General features: G+C 47.2%; 1 pseudogene; it reads left to right on the top strand.

Moving 5' to 3' along the window:
* Positions 1 to 357: 357 nt before the first annotated feature.
* On the top strand, positions 358 to 15,214 carry LOC119943460 (annotated as a pseudogene).
* Positions 15,215 to 23,042: the final 7,828 nt, after the last annotated feature.

The raw sequence follows: 23,042 nt of genomic DNA, 5'->3' as shown, positions 1-23,042 counted from the left end.
GTGGAAGGAAGACTGGTCCTTGTTACGGGACTTTCATTTGGGGGATGAGATGATGCCAAAGAAAATCAGGGAGGAAAACTGGGAAAGGCCTAAAGGGGAATAAAGCCATGGGAGGTACAGAAACAAACTGGTCAATAACAGAGTGAGACAAATAAAAGCGGTTTTAACCCTGTTCTTCTCATATCCATTCAATCCAGAGCTTAGAACAGTGTTTTGCACATAGTAAGCGCTTAATAAATGCCATTATTATTATTATTATTACCAGTGGGCAGTGGGCAGGCGGAGGTAGTGGCATGCCGAGCGGCCCACGGCCTAGGACCGGCCAAGGACCAGCCCTGGGGGTCAGGGGTCGGCGCCATGAGCCTGACTGGGGGTCGCGTGCCCCGGAAGACGGCGGGGAACCATCTGTCCGGGCTTCTGGAGGCTGAGGAGGAGGATGAGTTTTACCAGACCACCTATGGTGGCGTCACCAAGGAGTCCAGGGACGACGAGTACTAGGGGGACCAGTCGGACACGGAGGACGAGGTGGACTCCGACTTCAACATCGACGAGGGGGATGAGCCGGCCAGCGACGGCAAGGTGGATGAGCCCAAGCGCAAGCGGCGAGTAGTCCTTAAGGCTTACAAGGAAACCCTCAAGAGCCTGAGGCCGCGCAAGGCCAGCGCCCTACCCGGCAGCTCCCAGAAGGCCCGAGAGGAGAAGGGGCGGCTGCTGCCCAAGCTGCTGGACGACGGGAGCGACAGCCGCAAGTCGATGCACCAGTTGACGGCGGAGCACATGCAGCAGACGTTCTGGGTGCAGAAGCGTCAGGGCCAGTCTCGGCACCGCAAGGGCCCCCACTGCGAGCGGCCGCTGACCCAGGAGGAGCTGCTGCGCGAGGCCAAGGACACCGAGGAGCTCAACTTGTGCTCACTGGAGACGTACGAGCACCTGGAGGCCGACAAGAAGAAGCAGGTGTATAAGAATCGCCTCTGCCCGGGGCCCATCATCTCCTTCCACTCGCTGACCGTGCCGCTGCTGGCCGACCCCGGTGCCCGCGAGGAGAACGTGGACGTCGAGGGGCTGGACCCGGCCCCCGCGCCACCAGCGACCCCGGCCCTCTGCTCTCGCACCCTGGTGACGTTCAGCGACGACGAGACCTTCAGCTCGTGGTTCCCGCGGGGCCGGCCGCCCCGGGTGCCCGTGCACGAGATCTGCCCCGGGACCCACCGGCCCGCCCGCTTCCGCGACCCCATCACTGACATCCCCTACGCCACCGCCCTCACCTTCAAGATCATCCGCGAGGCCTACAAGAAGTACATCGCCTCCCAAGGGCTGCCGCCCACCGCCTCTGCCCTGGGGCCCTCCCTGCCGGACCCCCCGGACCCCCCGTGCCCCCACAGCCTGAGACAGAATATCACCCTCAAGAGACCCCGCTCCCCCCCGCCCCCATGCCGCCCGATCTTTTTCATCAATAAAAGCCCCACGGTCCTTACGGTGGGCCCTTACGGTGGGCCCTCCGGTGTGCCTCGAAATGTTTGTTAGCAAGAGGGAGAGAGAGGGGGTATGTGACGGTGTGTTTGTAGGTTGCATGGGGGTGGCCCTATTCTATTTATTTTATTTTGTTAGTATGTTTGGTTTTGTTCTCTGTCTCCCCCTTCTAGACTGTGAGCCCACTGTTGGGTAGGGACTGTCTCTATGTGTTGCCGACTTGTACTTCCCAAGCGCTCAGTACAGTGCTCTGCACACAGAAAGCGCTCAATAAATACGATTGATTGATTGATTGATTGGTATGATGCAGACAGTAAGCGCTCAATAAATATGATTGAATGAATGAATATTACAGTAATAGTCAAGGAACAGGAAGTGGGCCACTACTTCAAGGTGTTTGAAGATAATGGGAGATATTTCTTTGGAGGGGTATTTATAAATTAATAAATAACGGTGATTTATTATTAATAGCTAATCATGTCAAACTCTGCACACAATAAGCGCTCAATAAATATGATTGAATGAATGAATTTTATTTATTTGTATTAATGTCTATCTCCCTCTCTCTAGACTGTAAGCTTGTTGTGGGCAGGGAATGTCACCGTTTATTGTTGCATTGTACTAACCCAAGCGCTTCGTACAGTGCTTTGCCCACAGTAAGCGCTCAATAAATATGATCGAGTGAATGAAAGAATGAATGAATGAAAAGTTAACAAAGAGAAACGTGGACTAAGAAGACTGAGTCGGGCAACCAATTAGAAAACGTTCAACAGTATAAAAATGGAAGAAAGACTGGTCCCTATTATGGGGCTTTCATTTAGGAGATGAGATGATGCCAAAGAGAATCGAGGAGGAAAACTGGGAAAGGCCTAAAGGGGAATAAAGCCATAGGAGGTACGGAAGCAAATTGGTCAATAACAGAGTGAGACAAATAAAAGTGTTTTTAACCCTGTTCTTCTCATATCCATTCAATTGTATTTATTGAGCACTTACAGCATGCAGAGCACTATACTAAGCGGTTGGGAGAGTACAATATAACAATAGGCAGACACAATCCCTACCCACAATGAGCCTACCGTCCTATGTCAGCCACATATATATAGTGGCTGGGATTGTTTTAGGGCACTTTTGAAAAGTAATTCTTATGCCCTGTGAGGACATGGGATTGATATCACAAAATAAAAGAAGCATATTTGGACATGATGGTTGAAAAGTAGGGGATGAACAATCCAAATGATTTTGAGGATTTGATTTTTTAGGTGTTTTCACACAAGGGAAGTAGAGAGAGAAGTCCAGTGGGAACAGAGTTTTAAAGGTTATCTCCCTTAGCTGGGCTAGTCAGTCAGTCAATCATATTACTGAGAACTTACTGAGTGCAGAGCTGTACTAAGCACTTGGGCGAGTACAATGTGACAATGTCACAGACACATTCCCTGCCCACAGAGAACTTACTGTCTAATAATGGGGACAAGACATTAATATAAATAAATAAAATTTCAGATGTGTCCATAATTGCTGTAGGGCAGAGAGGGGGGATGAATAAAGGGAGCAAGTCAAGATGGCACAGAAGGGAATGCAGGAGAAAAGGAAGGTTTAGGAAGAGAAGGCCTCTTGGAGGAGATATGCCTTCAATAAGGCTTTGAAGTTGGAGAGCAACTGTCTGTCTGATATGAAGAGGGAGAGAATTCCAGGCCGGAGGCAGGACGTGGGCTAAAAGTCAATGGTGAGCTAGACGAGATCGAGGAACAGTGACAAGATTGGCATTAGAGGAGCCTAGTGTGTTGCCAACTTGTATTTCCCAAGTGCTTAGTACAGTGCTCTGCACACAGTAAGCGCTCAATTAATACGATTGAATGGACTGAATGGGCTGGGTCGTAGTAGAAAAGTAGTGAGGTGAGGTAGGACAGGGCAAGGTGATTAAATGCTTTAAAGCCAAAGGTGAGGAATTTCTGTTTGATGCAGAGGTGGATGAGTAACCACTGGAGGTTCTCGAGGAGTGGGAAATGTGGCCTGAATGTTTTTGTAGGAAAAATGATCCAGGCAGCAGAATGAAGTATGGACTGGAGTGGGGAGAGACAAGAGATAAGGAGATCAGCAATGAGGCTAATACTGTATTCATGGTGGGATAGGACAAGTGCTTAGATTAACACGATAGCAGTTTGGATGGAAAGGAAAAGGTGGATTTTATCAGTGTTATGAAGGTCGAACTGACAGGATTTAGTGATGGATCGAATATGTGGGTTGAATGAGAGACAGGAGTCAAAGATAGTGCCAAGGTTAGGGGCTTGTGAGAGAGGAAGGGTGGTGGTGCCGTCCACAGTAATGGGAAAGTGAGCAGGAGGACGGGGTTTGGGTGGGAAGATAAAGAAGTTCAATTTAGTCATATTAAGTTTGAGGTGATGGGAGGACTTCCAAGTAGAGATGTCTTGAAGGCAGGAGGAAATGTGAGGCTGCAGAAGGAGAGAGAGATCAAGGCTGGTGATGTAGACTTGGGAATCAGCTGCATAGAGGTGATAGTTGAAGCCAAGTAAGCAAATAAATTCTCCAAGGGAGTGGATGTAAATGGAGAGTGGAAGGGGACCCAGAACTGAACCTTGAGGGACCCCCATAGTTAGGGGGTGGGAGGCAGGAGAGGAGCCCGCAAAAGAGACTGAGAATAGGCAGCTAAAGAGATGAGGAGAACCAGGAGAGAACAGTGTCAGTGAAGCCAAGTTTGGATAATATTTCCAGGAGAAGGGGATGAGGGACAGTTTTGAAGGCAGCTGAGAGTTTGAGAAGGATTAGAATGGAATAGAGGCCGTTGGATTTGGCAAGAAGGGGATCATTGGTGACCTTTGATAGGGTGGTTTCTATGAAGGGGACAGAAGTCAAATTGGTGGGAGTTGAGGAGAGAATTGGAGGAAAGGAACTTGAGACAGCAGGTGTAGACAACTCGCTTGAAGAATTTGGAGAGGAATGGTAGGAGGGAGATGGGGCGATAGCTGAAGGGAGCCATGGGGTCAAGGGAGGGTTTTTTTAGTGTAAGAGAGACATGTACTTATTTGAAAGCAGTGGGGAATTATAATAATAATAATAATAATAATAATAATGGCATTTATTAAGCACTTACTATGTGTAAAGCACTGTACTAAGCGCTGGGGAGATTACAAGGAGATCAGGTTGTCCCACGGGGGGCTCACAGTCTTAATCCCCAATTTACAGTTGAGGGAACTGAGGCCCAGAGAAGTGAAGTGACTTGCCCAAAGTCACACAGCTGACAATTGGCAGAGCCGGGATTCGAACCCATGACTCCAAAGCCCGGGCTCTTTCCACTGAGCCACGCTGCTTCTCAAAGAAGCCATTGGAGAGTAAACAGTTGAAGATGGCTGTTAGGGAAGGGAGAAGGGAAGGGGCAAGACTTATTGTGATTTTTTCTAACATTCCTTAAAAAACATATATTGTTTCGGTCAATTCTGGGGTCTTGAACACATTATTGCTGTTTAAAATATTCTCTAAGGGAAATTATTCTTCATTTAGAGCTCATTTGGGCCACGCTGGATTTTCCTGGACCCAGTTAAGGCAGCCAACCAGGGTTTTTCAATTGTACCTCAGGGACGAGACTTTTTCCCCAAAGTTGCTGCAAATTGGAGAGTCTGCCTCTAAGTGATATCCTGGAGACCCCAGGTTCCACCCCTTTGATGGCATCAGTCAGCAAGGCTGCAATCCTCAAGATAAAAAATGTTAGTGTGAGAATAAAGACTTACTTGTTATCATTTGTTGCAACGAAGGCAGTTAAGAAGCAGCCTTAATTCAGAACTGAGACTGAGTGGAAAAAGCACAGGCCTGCCTGGGAGTCAGAGGACCTGGGTTCTAATCTCATCTCTGCCATTCATCTGCTTTGTGACCTTGGGCAAGTCATTTCACTTCACTGTGCCCCAGTTACCTCATCTGTAAAATGGGGATTAAATCCTACTCACTCCTACTTAGGCTGTAAGCCCCATGTGAGACAGGGACTGTGTCTAACCTGACTGTGAGCCCCACGTGGGACAACCTGATTACCTTTTATTTACCCCAGCACTTAGCACACAATAAGCACTTAACAAATACCATAATAATAACGATTATTATTAAATTGCATTTACTCCAGCACTTAGAAAAGTGCTTGGAACATAGTAAGTGCTGAACAAGTACTATGACAGAGCAAGAGAGTGAGATAAATTCTGTCATTCCATTGAGGAGTAATCTCATGATAGTATGAAACTTTTCTGGACTGCTGAACTTATGCAGAACAAGTCACAAGCCACGGTGACTCACCGGGTTGAAACCCTTTATGAGGTCAATGAAGACCAGGTGTGGGCTTTGGTTCTGCTCTCAGCATTTCACCTGCCGCTTTCTAGAGGCAAAACAGATGTCAGTAGTGCTGCGTCCAAATAATAATAGTAATAATGATGATGGTATTTGTTAAGCACTTGCTATGTGTCAAGCACTGTTCTAAGCATTGGAATTAAGCCCTGTTCTAAGCTAAATCAACAGCCAGGATGGCTTTCGGGATGTATATTTCCACCAACTATTTAACTGACCACTTCTTTCCAGCTAGAATCTTTCTGGAATTGGCCAGAAGAACTGTACGAGGAGAGGAGAGGACAGGACAGGACAGGACAGGACAGGACAGGACAGAAGCATGCAGAGATAGAACATAGACATAAATATGCACAAGCAGACACACATACACAGAGCTATATAATAATAATTTCGGCATTTACTAAGCACTTACTATGTGCCAGGCACTGTTCTAAGCACTGGGGTAGATACAAGATAATCAGGTTGGACGTAGTCCCTGTCTCACATGGGGCTCACAGTCTTAAACCTCATTTTACAGATGAGAGAACTGAGGCACAAAGAAGTGAAGGTCATGCGACAGACAAGTGGTGGAGCGGAATTAGAACCACGGTCCTTCTTAGTCCCAGGACCATTCTCTACCCATTAGGCCACATTATTCTGCTTGCAGACACACCTAAGCAGACTGACACACTCAGAGACGGGCAGAAACACACATGTACAGACATATGTCACACAGCTGCCTCTTGGACTACCTCTCACCACTACTAGATATAGACCGGGGGTCTCCAGGGCCACCGTATCAAAATGGCCACATCAGAAACCCACAGGAAACGGCCAGGAAGCAGCTATTGCACCACAGTGTTGGCAAGGGCAGGGGCTGCAGCAGAGGGACAGCAGTGGTTAAGCAAGAGGAGAAGTGAGATAGAGATCTGTTGCCTCTCGCTCCGCCTCCTTTTTTTAGGGTATTTATTAAGCGCTTACGGTGTGCCAACCTCCGTTCTACGCGTTGGGATTGATACAAATCAATCAGGTTGGACACAGTCGCCAACCCACATGGGTTTCACAGTCTAAGGAGAAGGGGGAACAGATAGCAAATCCTCGTTTTGCAGTTTGAGGAAATTGAGGCCCAGAGAAGCGAGGCGACTTGTCCAAGGTCATGCAAAGACAAGCAGCGGAGCCGGGATTAGAACCCGGGTCTTCTGATTTCCAGACCCATGATCTTTCCAAAAGGCCACGCTGCTTGGCCACCACCGGGTTTGCCGACTCTTCCCGACCACCTGAAAGTGGACCAAGGAGAATCAGAGGTGGCAACATGAAACCCCATGAGCTCTGTAACCATCCTACTTTATGCAGGAAGTCTTGTGGCATCGGCGCTATCCACACTGTGAGGGTGGGGGCCACCACTCTGGGTATGGGGCAAGCACTCTGGGGGCAGCAGGCAGGGGCAAGCTTTTCACAGGGCACTAGTCCTCTGGGGACATCCAGGAAATCTCGAATAAAAACACTTTCCATTCTACTGAGAATGGCAGCCTGGCATAGTAGATAAAGTACGGCCCGGGAGTCAGAGGGTCATGGGTTCTAATCCCAGCTCCACCACTTGTCTGCTGTGTGACCTTGGGCAAGTCACTTCACTTCTCTGGGCCTCAATTACCTCATCTGTAAAATGGGGATTGAGACTGTGAACCCCACATGGGACAGGGACTGTGTCCAACCTGATTTGCATACATCCACCTCGGGTCTTAGTACAGTGCCTGATACATAGTAAGCACTTGAAAAATGCCAAAATTATTATTATTATTATAGTTTGAGTGAGGCTTCTCCCTTTTACCTGCTTCTTGGTTCTTTGATGCGATCAGTCAATCAATTAGTGGTATTTATTAAGCTCATACTGTGGGCAGTGAAGCCACCCATGAAGCGAGATCATTCTTTGGAGACAAAGTTCTAGGGTGTTTTAAACCAAGCGTAGCCTAGAGGATGGAGCACAGGCCTGATTCTAATCTTGGCTCTGCCCCTTCTCTGCTGTGTGATCTCGGGCAAGTCACTTCACTTCTCTGGGCCTCAGTTCTGTTATCTGTAAAATGAGGGTTAAGACCGTGAGCCCCATGTAGGACAGGGACTGTGTTCAACCCAATTTGCTTGTATCTAATCCAGAACTTTGAACAGGCAGCACTTAACAAACAGCACCTTTTAGACTGTGAGCCCACTGTTGGGTAGGGACTGTCTCTATATGTTGCCAACTTGTACTTCCCAAGTGCTTAGTACAGTGCTCTGCACAAAGTAAGCGCTCAATAAATACAATTGATTGATTGATTGATTATATATTTATTATTCCTGTAGGTGTTTTAAAGACCATCCATTGTGTCTGAAAGTCTTCTCCGCCCACCCCCATACCTTCTTAATAATAATTATGGTACTTTTTAAAGGCTTATTATATGCCCAGCACTGCACTAAGCGCTCAGGTAGATTCGAGATATTCAGATAATAATAATAATAATGGCATTTATTTAGTTCTTACTATGTGCAAAGCACTGTTCTAAGCGCTGGGGAGGATACAAGGTGATCAGGTTGTCCCTTGGGGGGCTCACAGTCTTAATCCCCATTTTACAAATGAGGTAACTGAGGCACAGAGAAGTGAAGTGACTTGCCCAGGGTCACACAGCTGACAATTGGCGGAGCTTGGATTTGAACCCATGACCTCTGACTCCAAAGCCTGTGCTCTTTCCTACTGAGCCACGCTGCTTCTCAGATCAGACACAGCCCAAAATGGGGCCCAAAATCTATGTAGGAGAGAGAACAGGCATTTCACAGCCATTTTACAGATGAGGGAACTGAGGCCCAGAGAAGTGAGGCAACTTGCCCAAGGTCACACAGCAGAGCCAGGATTAGAACTCAGGTCCTCTGGCTCCCAGGCCCATGCTGTTTCCATTAGACGACACTGCTCCTTCTGCCAAACCTTGTAAGAGTCAACTTTGCAAAAAGTGGGGAGGTTGCAGTGGTCTGGGATCAAGGAGCTGTTTGCCCAGAGGAGGGAGAAGCCTCCAAGGATTGATTTCTCCTGATATTTTTATTGTTGAATTGTTTTCATTATGGAATTAGATTCTCACTATGCCACACGCTCTTCCTCCCCACGGTAAGGGACACAGCCTGGCGTAGTGGAGAGAGCGCCATCCAGGAGGTCAGAAGCTTATGGATTCTAATCCCGGCTCCACCACTTGTCTGCTGTGTGACTGTGGGCAAGTCACTTGACTTCTCTGTGCCTCAGTTCCCTCGTCTGTAAAGAAGGGAATAAGACTGTGAGCCCTATGCGGGACAGGGACTGTGTCCACCCCGATTTGCTTGTAACCACCCCAGCGCTTAGTACAGTGCCTGGCACATAGTAAGTGCTTACCAAACACCATTTTCTTGCATCCCTACCAATGCTTAGCACACTGTCTGCCCTCTGTAAATGTTAACAGCAGAAAAGCGTTAGAGCAAATAATAATAATGGTATTTGTTAAGCATTCATTCATTCAATCGTATTTATTGAGCACTTACTGTGTGCAGAGCACTGGACTAAGCGCTTGGGAAGTACAAGTTGGCAACATATAGAGACAGTGCCTACCCAACAACAGGCTCACGGTCTAGAAGCATTTACTAAGCACTTAAGCATTTACTATGTGCCAAACACTGTTCCAAGGTGATCAGGTTGTCCCACGTGGGGCTCACAGTTTTAATCCCCATTTTACAGCTGAGGTAGCTGCGGCACAGAGAAGTGAAGTGACTTCCCCAAAGTCACACAGCTGACAAGCGGCAGAGCCAGGATTAGAACCCACGACCTCTGACTCCCAAGCCCGGGCTCTTTCCAAATCAGATGCAGGAAAGGGCGTCCAGGGCTTGGCACAGAGCAAGCGCTTAACAAAGACCAAAATTGTTATTCGGGTTGTCAAGAAACGTCTTTAAATGCCCAGGTGGGAGGGGGCACCTTAGTCTTTTAGACTGTGAGCCCACTGTTGGGTAGGGACTGTCTCTATATGTTGCCAAATTGTACTTCCCAAGCGCTTAGTACAGTGCTCTGCACACAGTAAGCGCTCAATAAATATGATTGATTGATTGATTGATTGAGAAACGTATTGGCCTGCGATTGTGGGCTGGATTTGGCCTGTGGCTCCGCCTGGTGGCATTTTGGGTAACTTCACCCTGGCCTTGCCCCCCCCCCCCCAAAAAAAAAACCGAATTTTGTCTCCTCGGTGATGATGATGATAATGATGATGATGATGATGATGGCATTTGCTAAGCACTTACTATGTGCCAAGCACTGTTCTAAGCAATGGGGGGGATACAAGGTCATCAGGTTGTTTGTACAATAATTGTACAATAATGTTTGTACATATTGATTACTCTATTTATTTTACTTGTACATATCTATTCTTTTTATTTTATTTTGTTAGTATGTTTGGTTTTGTTCTCTGTCTCCCCCTTTTAGACTGTGAGCCCACTGTTGGGTAGGGACTGTCTCTATATGTTGCCAATTTGTACTTCCCAAGCGCTTAGTACAGTGCTCTGAACATAGTAAGCGCTCAATAAATACGATTGATGATGATGATGATGATCAGGTTGTCCCACATGAGGCTCACAGTCTTAATCCCCATTCATTCAATCCAATCGTACTTATTGAGTGCTTACTGTGTGCAGAGCACTGTACTAAGCACTTGGGAAGTACAAATCGGCAACAGATAGAGACGGTCCTTCCCCAATAACGGGCTCACAGTCTAGAAGGGGGAGACAGACAACAAAACGAAACAAAAACAGTCTTGACCCCCATTCATTCATTCATTCAATCGTATTTATTGAGCGCTTACTGGATGCAGAGCACTGTACTAAGCGCTTGGGACGTACAAATCGGCAACACAAAGAGACGGTCCCTCCCCAACAACGGGCTCACAGTCTAGGGGGGGAGACAAACAAAGCGAAACAAGTTTCCAGATGAGGTAACTGAGGCCCAGAGAAGTTAAGTGACTTGTCCGAAGTTACCCAGCTGGCCCAGGTTCATTTATTCATTCCATCGTATTTATTGAGCGCTTACTGTGTGCAGAGCACTGTACTAAGCACTTGGGAAGTCCAAATTGGCAACATATAGAGACGGTCACTACCCAACAAGGGGCTCACAGTCTAGAAGGGAGAGACAGACAACGAAATGAAACAAAAGTTTCCAGATGAGGTGCCCCTCTGATGGGGGATGAGCCAATGAGGCCTGATTCCTCTCATCCGCATCCTACTTCTGGTTTCCGACCTCAGGAGGCTCCCCCCCGAACTAGGCCAAGAGGAAAGAATTGTACTTTCCAAGCGCTTAGTACAGTGCTCTGCACACAGTAAGCACTCAATAAATACGGTTGAATAAATGGATGAAAGAGCCCTGGCTTGTGAACTCGTTATGGGCACGGAATGTGTCTGTTTATTGTTATATTGTACTCTCCCAAGTTCATTCATTCATTCATTCAATCGTATTTATTGAGCGCTTACTGTGTGCAGAGTACCGTACTAAGCGCTTGGGAAGTACAAGCTGGCAACATGTAGAGACGGTCCCTACCCAACAGTGGGTTCACGGTCTAGAAGTTCTTAGTACAGTTCTCTGAGCACAGTAAGCGCTCAATAAATATGATTGAATGAATGAATAGTACAGTGCTCTGCACACAGTAAGTGCTCCATAAATATGTTTTATGAATGAATGAATAATGATAATAATGGCATTTGTTAAGCACTTACTATATGCCAAGCACTGTTGTAAGCGCTGGGGAGGATACAAGGTAATCAGGGTGTCCCACGTGGGGCTCACAGTCTTAATCCCCGTTTTACAGATGGGGTAACTAAGGCACAGAGAACTTAAGTGACTTGCCCAAAGTCACACAGCTGACAAGTAGTGGCGTCGAGATTAGAACCCATGACCTCTGACACCCAAGCCCATGCTCTTTCCACTGAGCCACACTGCTTTTCTAACAAATAGCAAAGCTGAATGAATGAATGGAGTCAGAGGACCTGGAGCACTCAATAAATACAGTTGAATGAATGAATGGAGTCAGAGGACCTGGGTTCTAATCCTACCTCCACCACTTGCCTGCTGTGCGACCTTGGGTAAGTCACTTAATTTCTCTGTACCTCTGTTACCTCATCTGTAAAATGAGGATTCAGTATGTGGGAGAGGGACCATGTGTCCATCCTGATTATGTCGTAGCTACTCCAGCGCTCAGTACAGTGCCGGGCACAGAGTAAGTGCTTAACAAATACCATTTTAAAAAGAAAGGCAGGGCAAAGCCAGCCCCCTCCTACTGTCCATCTCTCTGCAGGAACTGAATCCCGAGCCCTTTTCTGCCCTGGGAAAGGGCTCGTGTTCCAAAAACAAGTCCCAGCGGAATGGGGATAATCGATAGGAGTTGTGAGGAGGAGTTCAGCACAAGCCCATTGTATTATTCATTAACAACTTTCATCAGCAGCTTATGCTGCTGATTCATTCTCAGGAAGCAAACTGCAGAAGGAGATTTCTCTGGCAGGAACAATCAACAATATTTTCATCATAATAACCCCCAGACCCTCTCCGGTTCCCGTAACTATTGTTCACAAATGCTTTCCTGTTTTGTGAAGAACTATAAATCACGCGCAGCGAGCCCGATCTGATTTGATCGCAGGAGAGCTCTGTTATTGTCTAGGCCGGGAAGGCTTGCCCGGCTTGGTGACTTGAGTCACCCTGCGAGCATTTTCCGACGCGGACAATCCAGGCTTTCCTCCTTTAAAAGTAACCTCCGGGGTCCCTTTCTGGGTTAAGGTGCCCGGGAAAGGTGGGCGAGGGACCCCGGGAATTGGCATCGGAAGGGTGGGAGGAAACTCGGGTCATGTCTCCTGCCCATTCCTCCATCCCCAGCCCTGGGAATGTGCAAATCCCCTGCGGTTTCCTGCGGTGATTTTCCCTGAACGTGGTTTCCAGCTCAGCTTGGATCGCAGCCATCCTGGTCCCTTTTCTCACTGAGGGAAAGGGGTGGCTCAAAGGCACTCTTATTATTATTAATAATAATAATAATGGTATGTTGTAAGTGCTTACTACGTGCCAGGCACTGTACTAGGCGCTGGGGTGGATACAAGCAAATCAGGTTGGATGCAGATCCTGTCCTATGTGGGACTCACTGTCTCAATCCCCGTTTTTCAGATGAGATAACTGAGGCCCAGAGAAGTAAATTGGCTTGCCCAAGGTCACAGAGCAGACGAGTGGTGAGCCGGGATTAGAACCAGTGACCTTCTTATTCCCAGGCCCGTGCTCTATCTAATAATAATAATATCTAATAATAGTATCTGATATTGTCTAATTATCTAAATAATAATAACAATAAATGTTCCTTGCCCACAACGAGCTTGCCAACTGCTTGCTGTTTGACCTTGTGCAAGTCATTTCACTTCTCTGGGCCTCAGTTACCCCCACCTGAAATCCCCCTCCCTCCAATTTAGACTGTGAGCCCCAAGTGGGACAAGGACCGTGTCCAACCTGATAAATTTATATCTCCCCCAGGCTTAGAACAGTGCTTGATGCAGAGTAAGTGCTTAACAAATATCATTTTTAAAAAGGGGGGAGGGTCATCTCAGTCTCATTTCAAGTCACCCCTCCCCTCCAGCCGCTTCGTGAACCTTTCCCTTCCCTTCGATCTACCTCTTTGCCCTCTCTTGGAAAGCCCCCGCCTTCCCTCGTAGGTTGAAACTGGACCGAACTTTCCTTGTGGCAAAGTATTACTCTATTTATTTATTTATTTTACTTGTACATATCTATTCTACTTATTTTATTTTGTTAATATGTTTTGTTTTGTTCTCTGTCTCCCCCTTCTAGACTGTGAGCCCACTGTTGGGTAGGGACCGTCTCTATATGTTGCCAACTTGTCCTTCCCAAATGCTTAGTACAGTGCTCTGCACACAGTAAGTGCTCAATAAATACGATTGATTGATTGATTGATTGACCGGAGTCTGCTCCGAGCACAATCTGGCATTGCTAATCCCAGGGCTGGGGTCGGCCTTCTCTAGGCAGCCTTGGGGAAGCAGCACAGCATAGCGGTTAGAGCACAGGCCTGGGAATTACAGAGTCATGGGTTCTAATCCCGGCTCCGCCACTTGTCTGCTGTGGGAGTAAGCAAGTCAATTCACTTCTCTGGGCTTCAGTCAGCTCATCTGTAAAATGGGGATTGAGACTGTGAGCCCTCCCTATGGGACAAGGAATGTGTCCAACCTAATTGGTTTGCATCTATCCCTGTGCTTTGTACAATTCATGGCACACAGTAAGCACTTTACAGATACCATGACGATTATTTTTAGCTCCTGCAAAGCATTCTAAAAAAGGAGGCTTCCCTGATGTGTGCCGCCGTCGACCCCCGGCCCACGTCATCCCAATGGCCTGGAATGCCCTCCCTCACCACATCCGCCAAGCTCGCTCTCTTCCTCCCTTCAAGGCCCTACTGAGAGGTCACCTCCTCCAGGAGGCCTGCCCACACTGAGCCCCTCCTTCCTCTCCCCCTCCTCCCCCTCTCCATCCCCCTCACCTTACCTCCTTCCCTTCCCCACAGCACCTGCATATATGTATATATGTTTGTACGGATTTATTACTCTATTTATTTATTTTACTTGTACATATCTATTCTATTTATTTTATTTTGTTAATATGTTAGGTTTTGTTCTCTGTCTCCCCCTTCTAGACTGTGAGCCCACTGTTGGGTAGGGACCGTCTTGATATGTTGCCAACTTGTACTGCCCAAGCACTTAGTACAGTGCTCTGCACACAGTAAGCACTCAATAAATGTGATTGATTGATTGATTGATTGATTGTAGCCTGACTCCTCAGCATCCCCCATCCCTCACGCCCATGGAGCATGCAGAAATGGAGGGCAATTGCAGTGTCATGGCAGCATGCCAGGCTCGCCCAAGGCCGCTTAGCAATGATTTTGAAATTCCTTCTGACAGTCACTCTCCAAATGTCCCCATCCATAGGCCCACTCCTTGACAGGGACGACGGAACCACTGGGCCTGGGGAATCACCGAGAAGACAGGGATGAAGTGGGCTATCACGCCAAAAATTCCGGCCCAAAGCTTGCCGGGCAGCTATGGATCCTCGGACTTTGCTTGTTTCTCTTCCAATTTGCTTTTGTTCCATTCCTGGACATTGTGGGAGGGGGCACTTCAAATTCAACCGCCACACCCTCAACCCTGGGGATCTGTGCCCTCGCTCTCACCAGGCCTTCCCCACCCCCATATCCAGCCTGCCCCTCCACACCCGTTCCACTGTGGGGACCCCAGGCTGGCTCATAAACTTTTCCCGTCGAAGAGCAGAACTTTGCATCATAATTGCCCGGAATCAGCTACACACCCAGACTCCAGCAGCACAGATTCCTGGCCGGAACAGCTCACCCAGCAGGACATTTGAAAATATTTAATGACAATTAGTCACCAGAACAAGGACACCTATTGTGGAATCCAGTGAGCAAATTCCTGATTTCCACCTCAGTGTGATCAAATAGATCTTCCGGCCCCCCTGCGCTCCGTCTAGCTGGTAGAGTTGCGTGGGAGCTGTCTTCTCCCCTGAAAATGCACATTCGGCCCTGTGGTGATCAGTCAATCAATCGGCTGCATTTATTGAGCACTTACTATGTGCAGAGCACTGTACTAAGCGGTTGGGAGAGTACAATGCAACAGAGAGGGTAGACATGCTCTCTGCCCATAATGAGCTTATTGTCTAGAGGAATTGACTCATTCAGTCATACTTGTTGAGAGCTTACTGTGTGCAGAGCACCATACTAAGCACTTGGGAGAGTATAACAAGAAACGGACACATTCCCTGTCCACGACGAACTTACAGTCTAGAGGGATTATGGTATTTGAACTAAGCGTTGGGGTTAGATACAAGATACATCAGTTTGGACAAAGCCTCTGCCCCATATAAGGCTCACAACCTAGGGAAGAGGGGCTTGGATTTAATCTCCATTTCACAGGTGAGGAAACTGAGGCACAGAGCAGTAAAGTGACTTGCTCAAGGTCACACGGCAGACAAGTGGCGGGGCTGGGATTAGAACCCATGTCCTCTGACTGCAGGCCTGGGATCTTTTCACCTGTTCATGCTGCTCCTCTGGCGATGGTGTGGGAGTAAAGCAAATTACTCGAGCAGGTCAGGGGTCTGGGGCGTTGAGGAAGCTGGCTAGTGGGCAAAAAGCAGAACAGTTGCCCATCCATTCTATCCATCCATCCAACCATCATTGTTAGCTGATGATAGTTCAGTCAAACCCCTTAGCTACTCTGGTTATGCACAGCAAATGGAAATCTGCAAACTGCTGCACTGTGATTGCTCCGGGGCCTCTGGACTTTCCATCTGCATCCTGGCCTTCATGTCTCTCTTTTCTTTCACCTTCCTGAACCACAGCTCCTGCAGTGATGATGAACATGCAAAGCTGGGGTCTGAGGACAGTCTTCCTCTCCCCTCTCCCTCCCGGCCCTGACCTCTGGCAACTGTTAAGACGAGACAAGATGAAAGATGGTAATAATAATAATAATGATTATGGTTTTTGTTAAGTGCTGCCTATGTGCCAAGCACTGTTCTAAGCACTGGAGTAGATACAAAGTAATCAGGTTGTCCCACATGGGGCTCACAGTCTTAATCTCCATTTTACAGAGGAGGTAACTGAGACACAGAGAAGTGACTGACTTGCCCAAAGTCACACAGCTGATAAGTGGCCAGGATTAGAACCCACAACGCTGACCCCCAAGCCTGTGCTCTTTCCACTAAGCCACGTTGCTTTTGCTGCTTCCCTGGATGCCTGGGCCCAGCTGGAACCACAAGCCGGTGGTGATGGAAAGGGTTTCAGCATTAAAAACGTCAAACTGGACATTGGCCCGGAGAAGAAAAATGTCTCCTCAGACCAGAAACCAGGGTAGGAGGGCTATAAGGGTGGCCGAGCCTGGCTTCTATTCCTCTACCACTTGTCTGCTGTGTGACCTTGGGCTTCACTTCAGTTCTCTGTGCCTCAGTGACCTCATCTGTAAAATGGGGATTAAGACTGTGAGCCCCATGAGAGACAGGGACTGTGTCCAGCCTGATTAGATCGTATCTATCCCAGAGCTTAAGAACAGTGTTTGACACGTCGTAAGCATTTAACGAATATCATCATCATGGAAGTTTTGTGCACTTGAGGTCTGGATGGAGTCCCTAGGGCCGCTCTCCACAATAATAATAATAATGATGGCATTTGTTAAGCACTTACTGTATGCCAAGCACTGTTCTAAGCACTTGGGTAGATACAGGGTAGTCAGGGGGCTCCTTGTGAGGCTCACAGTTTTAATCCCCATTTTACAGGTGAGGTAACTGAGGCCCAGAGAAGTTAAGTGGCTTGCCCAAAGTCACACAGCTGATAAGTGGCAGAGCCGGGATTAGAACCTGTGACCCCTGACTCCCAAACCCGGGCACTTTTCACTAAACCATGCTGCTTCTCCACTCTCCAGAACTTCCAGGCCAAGCTGGGCTTTGCAGGGCCAGCTCCACCCTCCTCCCGGGAACCCCTTTTTTTCCAGCTTCCCTGTCACCGCCCCCTCAGCCGGAAGAAGTTCACAAGTCCACTGAGGCGGAAAACAAATTTCTGAATGATTTTTTTCGGTGATTGGGAAGCATGTTACCATGCTCGTAATATTAATAATAATAATAATAATAATAATGGCATTTGTTAAGCGCTTGCTATGTGCCAGGCACTGTACTAAACGCTGCGGTGGATACAAGCAAATCGGTTTGGACACAGTCCCTGTCCCACGTGGGGCTCACAATCTCATTCCCCTTTTTACACATGAGGTAACTGAGACCCAGATAAATGAAGTGAATTACCCAAGGTCACACAACAGAGAAGTGGAGGAGGCAGGATTAGAATTCATGACCTTCTGACACCCAGGTCCTTGCTCTATCCATTATGCCACGTTGCTTCATTACCCGAGAAGAAAAATATGTCCAGAGAACCACCCAGGGAACTTTGGAAATAAATTGATTGACTGACTAAATACTTCTCTTTCTGATCAGGCAAAACTCTACTGGTAGGCTACTGCTGCCAAACTCTCAGTTTAACTGTGAGTTTCCTGACTTTTTTGAGGTTAAAGTATAGCCCCCACAAACCCCAGTTGTTGTTGTTTTTTTCAAGCCCAGTTTTCGTTTGAGTAGTTCTTAAAGCAGTCCACTGTCTCTCTTCGGTGTTTGAAGGGGGTTAGGGTTAGAGTTCATTGTGTTGACTGTCATTTGAAAGATTAGATAGTTTCTTTAGGCTCCTACTGGCTATGTAAATGTCTCTGCATTTATTGACTGTCTGGAGTCATTATCAAAGCCTCGAAACCCAATCAACACCTTGTAAACAAAAATCCCATTATTTTAGTGCTTCTGATAAGATTTGCCGGGATTTGAATTTTTGCTCTGATTGATGGACCAGTTAAAGATATTAATAAGGTCCGGGGTAGTGCGATGAATGATTACCAATTCAATCAATAACCTTACCCTTTCCATTGATTGTTTAAGGCAGACTCCCAGCGTGCACCATGGTCTGTCACCTGTGACAGGATCCTCACTGCTAGTGACCGGAAAAAGTCAACCGCGGCATGTTTAAACTGGTTCTGTTCTCTTCTCTGAAAACGACCTTGGAAGGGGAAAGATAGATGAAAGCATCAGCATGGTGATTTCCCTCTGAAAAGAAAGCAGCACTGCCTGGATGAAACCCTATCGCCCTCCCATCCCCAATTAAAGAGATTCCTGTGGAGGGTCATTCCACCCAAGCAGGTGTTTCCATTAGAAGGAAAATCAGAAAAAGGCCAGGGGGCCAATTTTTTTAATGAATTTGTTAAGCGCTTATCATGTGCCAGACACCATACTAAGTGCTGGGGTAGACACAAGCTAATCAGGTTGGACACAGACCCTGTCCCCCATCTTAATCACACTCTCACCATCTTAATCCAGTTGAGGTAACTGAGGCACGGTGAAGTTAGGTGACTTACCCAGGGTCACCCAGAAGATATGTGGCAGAGCCGGGATTCTGCGTCTCCATTCAAAACAGGAGTTGATGTCTGCGTTCCTCAAAAGAGTTAGGTTGGCGGCTGGAGAGGAAGTCCAAGAGGTAGTTTCAACCATAATGCAGCGGATAGAACATGGAAACTCTGGGAAGAATCCCAGGAAGAACTGTGGAAGTGATACAGGGAAGGAAAATAGGTCCTAAGAGGTGAGGGGGAAGGAACTGAGGGTATCCAGGCCCTGCTGAGAGCTGACCTCCTCCAGGAGGCCTTCCCAGACTGAGCCCCTTCTTTCCTCTCCCCCTCGTCCCCCTCTCCATCCTCCCGTCTTCCCTCCTTCCCTTCCCCACAGCACCTGTATATATGTATATATGGTTGTACATATTTATTACTCTATTTATCTATTTATTTATTTATTTTACTTGTACATTTCTATCCTACTTATTTTATTTTGTTGGTATGTTTGGTTCTGTTCTCTGTCTCCCCCTTTTAGACTGTGAGCCCACTGTTGGGTAGGGACTGTCTCTATGTGATGCCAATTTGTACTTCCCAAGCGCTTAGTACAGTGCTCTGCACATAGTATGCGCTCAATAAATATGATTGATTGATTGATTGATTGACTTGCTCCCTTTATTCATCCCCGTTCCCTGCCCTAAAGCACTTAGGTACATATCTCTAATTTATTCATTTATATTAATGTCTTTCTCCCCCTCTAGGCTGCAAGCTCTCTGTGGGCAGGGAATGTTTCTATTTATTGTTATATTGGGCTTTCCCAATTGCTTAGTACAGTGCTTGGCACACAACAAATGCTCCATAGATACGATTCAATGAATGAATGAATGGAGAGAGACAGTTGAGGTGACTGGACTGATGACTTTTAGTCTATGATGGGTTTCAGGGGGTGGACACAGAACAGCTAGTCTTTGAGTCCCCTCAAGGCAAGAGGCAACAGACTCCAATTTCAGTAGGAAGGAGTGCAGGGAGACAGAAGGAAGGACTTCTTAACTTTCAGGAGGATAATAATGGGACACCTTCCCCACTAGGAAGGGTGTGGAGCCTGTTCCCTCTGTCAGGAAAGATGAGCCTTCTGATTAACGATTAATTCACAGCTCACCCTTTTAAGGACAATGGGATGGTTGACTTCAAATTCTTCAATTTGGACTACTGGTTTGGGGGTCATTCAACTGTTTCACCTACATGCTAATAAACATTTCTCTTCGGCGATTTGGACAGAAGTGTGGTCAACGATACCAGTCAGCTGTGGCCCACATTTGCTTAGGCAATGGTGACTGAGCAACTGCCATCATCGTCTTCATCCTTGTGCGTTCAGCACCGTCCTGGACACCTACTGTGCTGAAGCATTGGCAGATTGCTGTCCTGGACGCCTCCCGTGGATGGAGCGGTGTTATGTGTTCGGAGACCACGAGCACTATTCTGAACACCTATTGTGTGACTGTATCGGGTGCCTACTGTGTAGAGAACCCTCCTGAACTCCTATCGTGTGCAGAACACTGTACTTACTGTGTAGAGAAGTCTCCTTAAAACCTATTGTGTGCAGAACGCTGTAGTTATTATATTGAGAACTCTACTGAGCACCCATCCCTCTCAGAGTTGCACCTGGAGAGTTGCCAGTGCTCTACCAGTCTTGACTATGGGAGGGAGAGTCAAGCGGAGGCCTGTCCGTTCCTAGCTTGGGCAGTGGCTAGCGAGTGGCTGGCAATCTGCTACAAGTCCCACTGTTGGGTAGGGACTGTCTCTAAATGTTTCCAACTTGTACTTCCCAAGCGCTTGGTACAGTGCTCTGCACACAGTAAGCGCTCAATAAATATGATTGATGATGATGATGATGAAGTCAAAACTTACCTGTGCTGGGCAGCAGTGCCATGGGAGAGAGTCGAGGGCGGAGACTCAAGTTTACCGCGCAGAAAGAGGCAGTGGTAAACCAATTCTGGATTTTTACCAAGAAAACTCTATGGATACACTACCAGAGAGATTGCAGATGGAGAGAGGGGAGTACTGGGAGAGATGCATCCATGACATCACTATGGGTTGGAGACTACTCGACGGCATAAGACAAGACAAGACTGAACACCTATTGTGTGCAGAGCACTTTGCTTACTATATTGAGATCTCTACTGAACACCTACTGTGTGCAGACTGCTGTATTTACTGTGTAGAGAACGCTACTGAACACCTGTTGTGTGTAGAACCCTTCTCAACATCTATAGTGTGCAGAGCACTGCAGTTACTATACAAGAGAAGCAGCATGGTTCAGTGGAAAGAGCACGGGCTTGGGAGCCAGAGATCATGGGTTCCAATACCGACTCCGACACTTGTCAGCTGTGTGACTTTAGGCAAGTCACTTAACTTCTCTGTGCCTCAGTTACCCCATCTGTAAAATGGGGATTAAGACTGTGAGCCCCACGTGGGACAGCCTGATCACCTTGTATCCCCCCCCAGCGCTTAGAACAGTGCTTCGCACATAGTAAGCACTTAACAAATGCCATCATTAATAATAATAATAATAATAATATGATAATATAATATCATATCATGTCATATACCATATCATGAGCGAACACCTATTGCATGCAGAGCACTGTACTTCTTGTGTAGAGAGCACTGTCTGGGTGCCTACTATGTAAAGAACATGTATAATGTATAGAACACTGTACTTGATATGTAGATAACTCTACTGAGCACTTCGTGGGTACAGAGCACTGTACTGAGTGCCATCTGTGTGGAGAACTCTACTGATCACCTATTGAGTATTTATTCTGACCATTGTAACACCTGTCTACGTGTTTTGTTTTGTTGTCTGTCTCCTCCTTCTAGACTGTGAGCCCGTTGTTGGGTAGGGACCGTCTCTATGCGTTGCTAACTTGTACTTTCCAAGCGCTTAGTACAGTGACTGCACACAGTAAGCGCTCAATAAATACAATTGAATGAATGAATGAATGAGTGAGTGCAGAGCATTATACAGAGCCCTGGACCCATTGTGCATAGAGCACTTTACTGAACACTATTGTGTTTAGATTACAGGGAGGCTACAGGTTTAGCCCACAAGATAGAGTTGTGATATGTTCGTTGAAAAATGCAATTATACTGTGGATCGTTCATGGGGTACGTTTTCCAGTTGACGTCTATGCTATTTGCTGGGTTCCAATCCAGAACCAGCCCTGATTTAGTGACGGGGCCCTACAGGTAATTACAGTATCAATCCTTCCCTGCTGCACTCCTCCTATTTTCCTAGAGGATTGTCTACTCCTCTGCCCCAAACTCCCCCTCCTCGCCTCTACATAACTTTTTTCACAGTTAATAACTGATAATAATGATGGTAAATTCATTCATTCAATCATATTTATTGAACGCTTACTGTGTGCAGAGTACTGTACTAAGCGCTTGGAAAGTACAATTCGGCAACAGATAGAGATAATCCCTACCCAACAACGAGCTCACAGTCTCACCCTTATAGTTTTTTTAACCTCGCCAATGCCGAGTGATCACTCTCACAGAAGCAGCATTACCTAGTGGAAAGAGGAAGAGCCTGAGAGTCAGAGAATCTGTGTTCTAATCCCAGCTCTGCCAGTTGCCTGCTGGGTGACCTTGGGCAAATCATTTCATTTCTCTGTGCCTCAGTTTCCTTATCTGTAAAATGGGGGGATTCGGTGCCAGTTCTCTCTCCTACTTAGATTGTGAGCTCCATGTGGGACACGGACTGTGTTTGACCTGAATAACAATAATAATTATAAAATAATAATTGTGGAATTCGTTAAGCACCAGGCACTGTACTAAGCACTGGGAGGGATACAAGGTAATCGAATTGGACACACAGTCCCTGTCCCACATAGGACTCACAGCTCTAATCCCCATTTTACAGATGAGGTAAGTGAGGCCCAGAGAAGTGCAGTAACTTGCCCAAGGTCACACAGCAGACACGTGGCAGAGCAGGGATTAGAACCCACGTCCGCTGATTCCCAGGCCCGGGCTCTTTCCACTAGGCCACGTAGAGGGTCCAAGTCGGACATGATGGCCTGAGATAAATAGCACGGCTCTGAAGATCAAATGACCCCGTGGCAGGACGGAACCGGTTTGCGGGAAGTCAGTGATATTCATTGATGCTTACTGCATGCAGAGCACTGAACTCGGCTGAAATGACAAAGCGCTGGTAGTGTTGGGAGAGTGATCACTATCACTTGGCATTGGCGAGGTTGAAAAAGCTAGAAGGA

The sequence above is a fragment of the Tachyglossus aculeatus genome, chromosome 22 (genome assembly GCF_015852505.1).
Source record: "Tachyglossus aculeatus isolate mTacAcu1 chromosome 22, mTacAcu1.pri, whole genome shotgun sequence".
Taxonomy (NCBI): Eukaryota; Metazoa; Chordata; class Mammalia; order Monotremata; family Tachyglossidae; genus Tachyglossus; species Tachyglossus aculeatus.
This window is presented reverse-complemented; position numbering and strand designations above follow the sequence as displayed.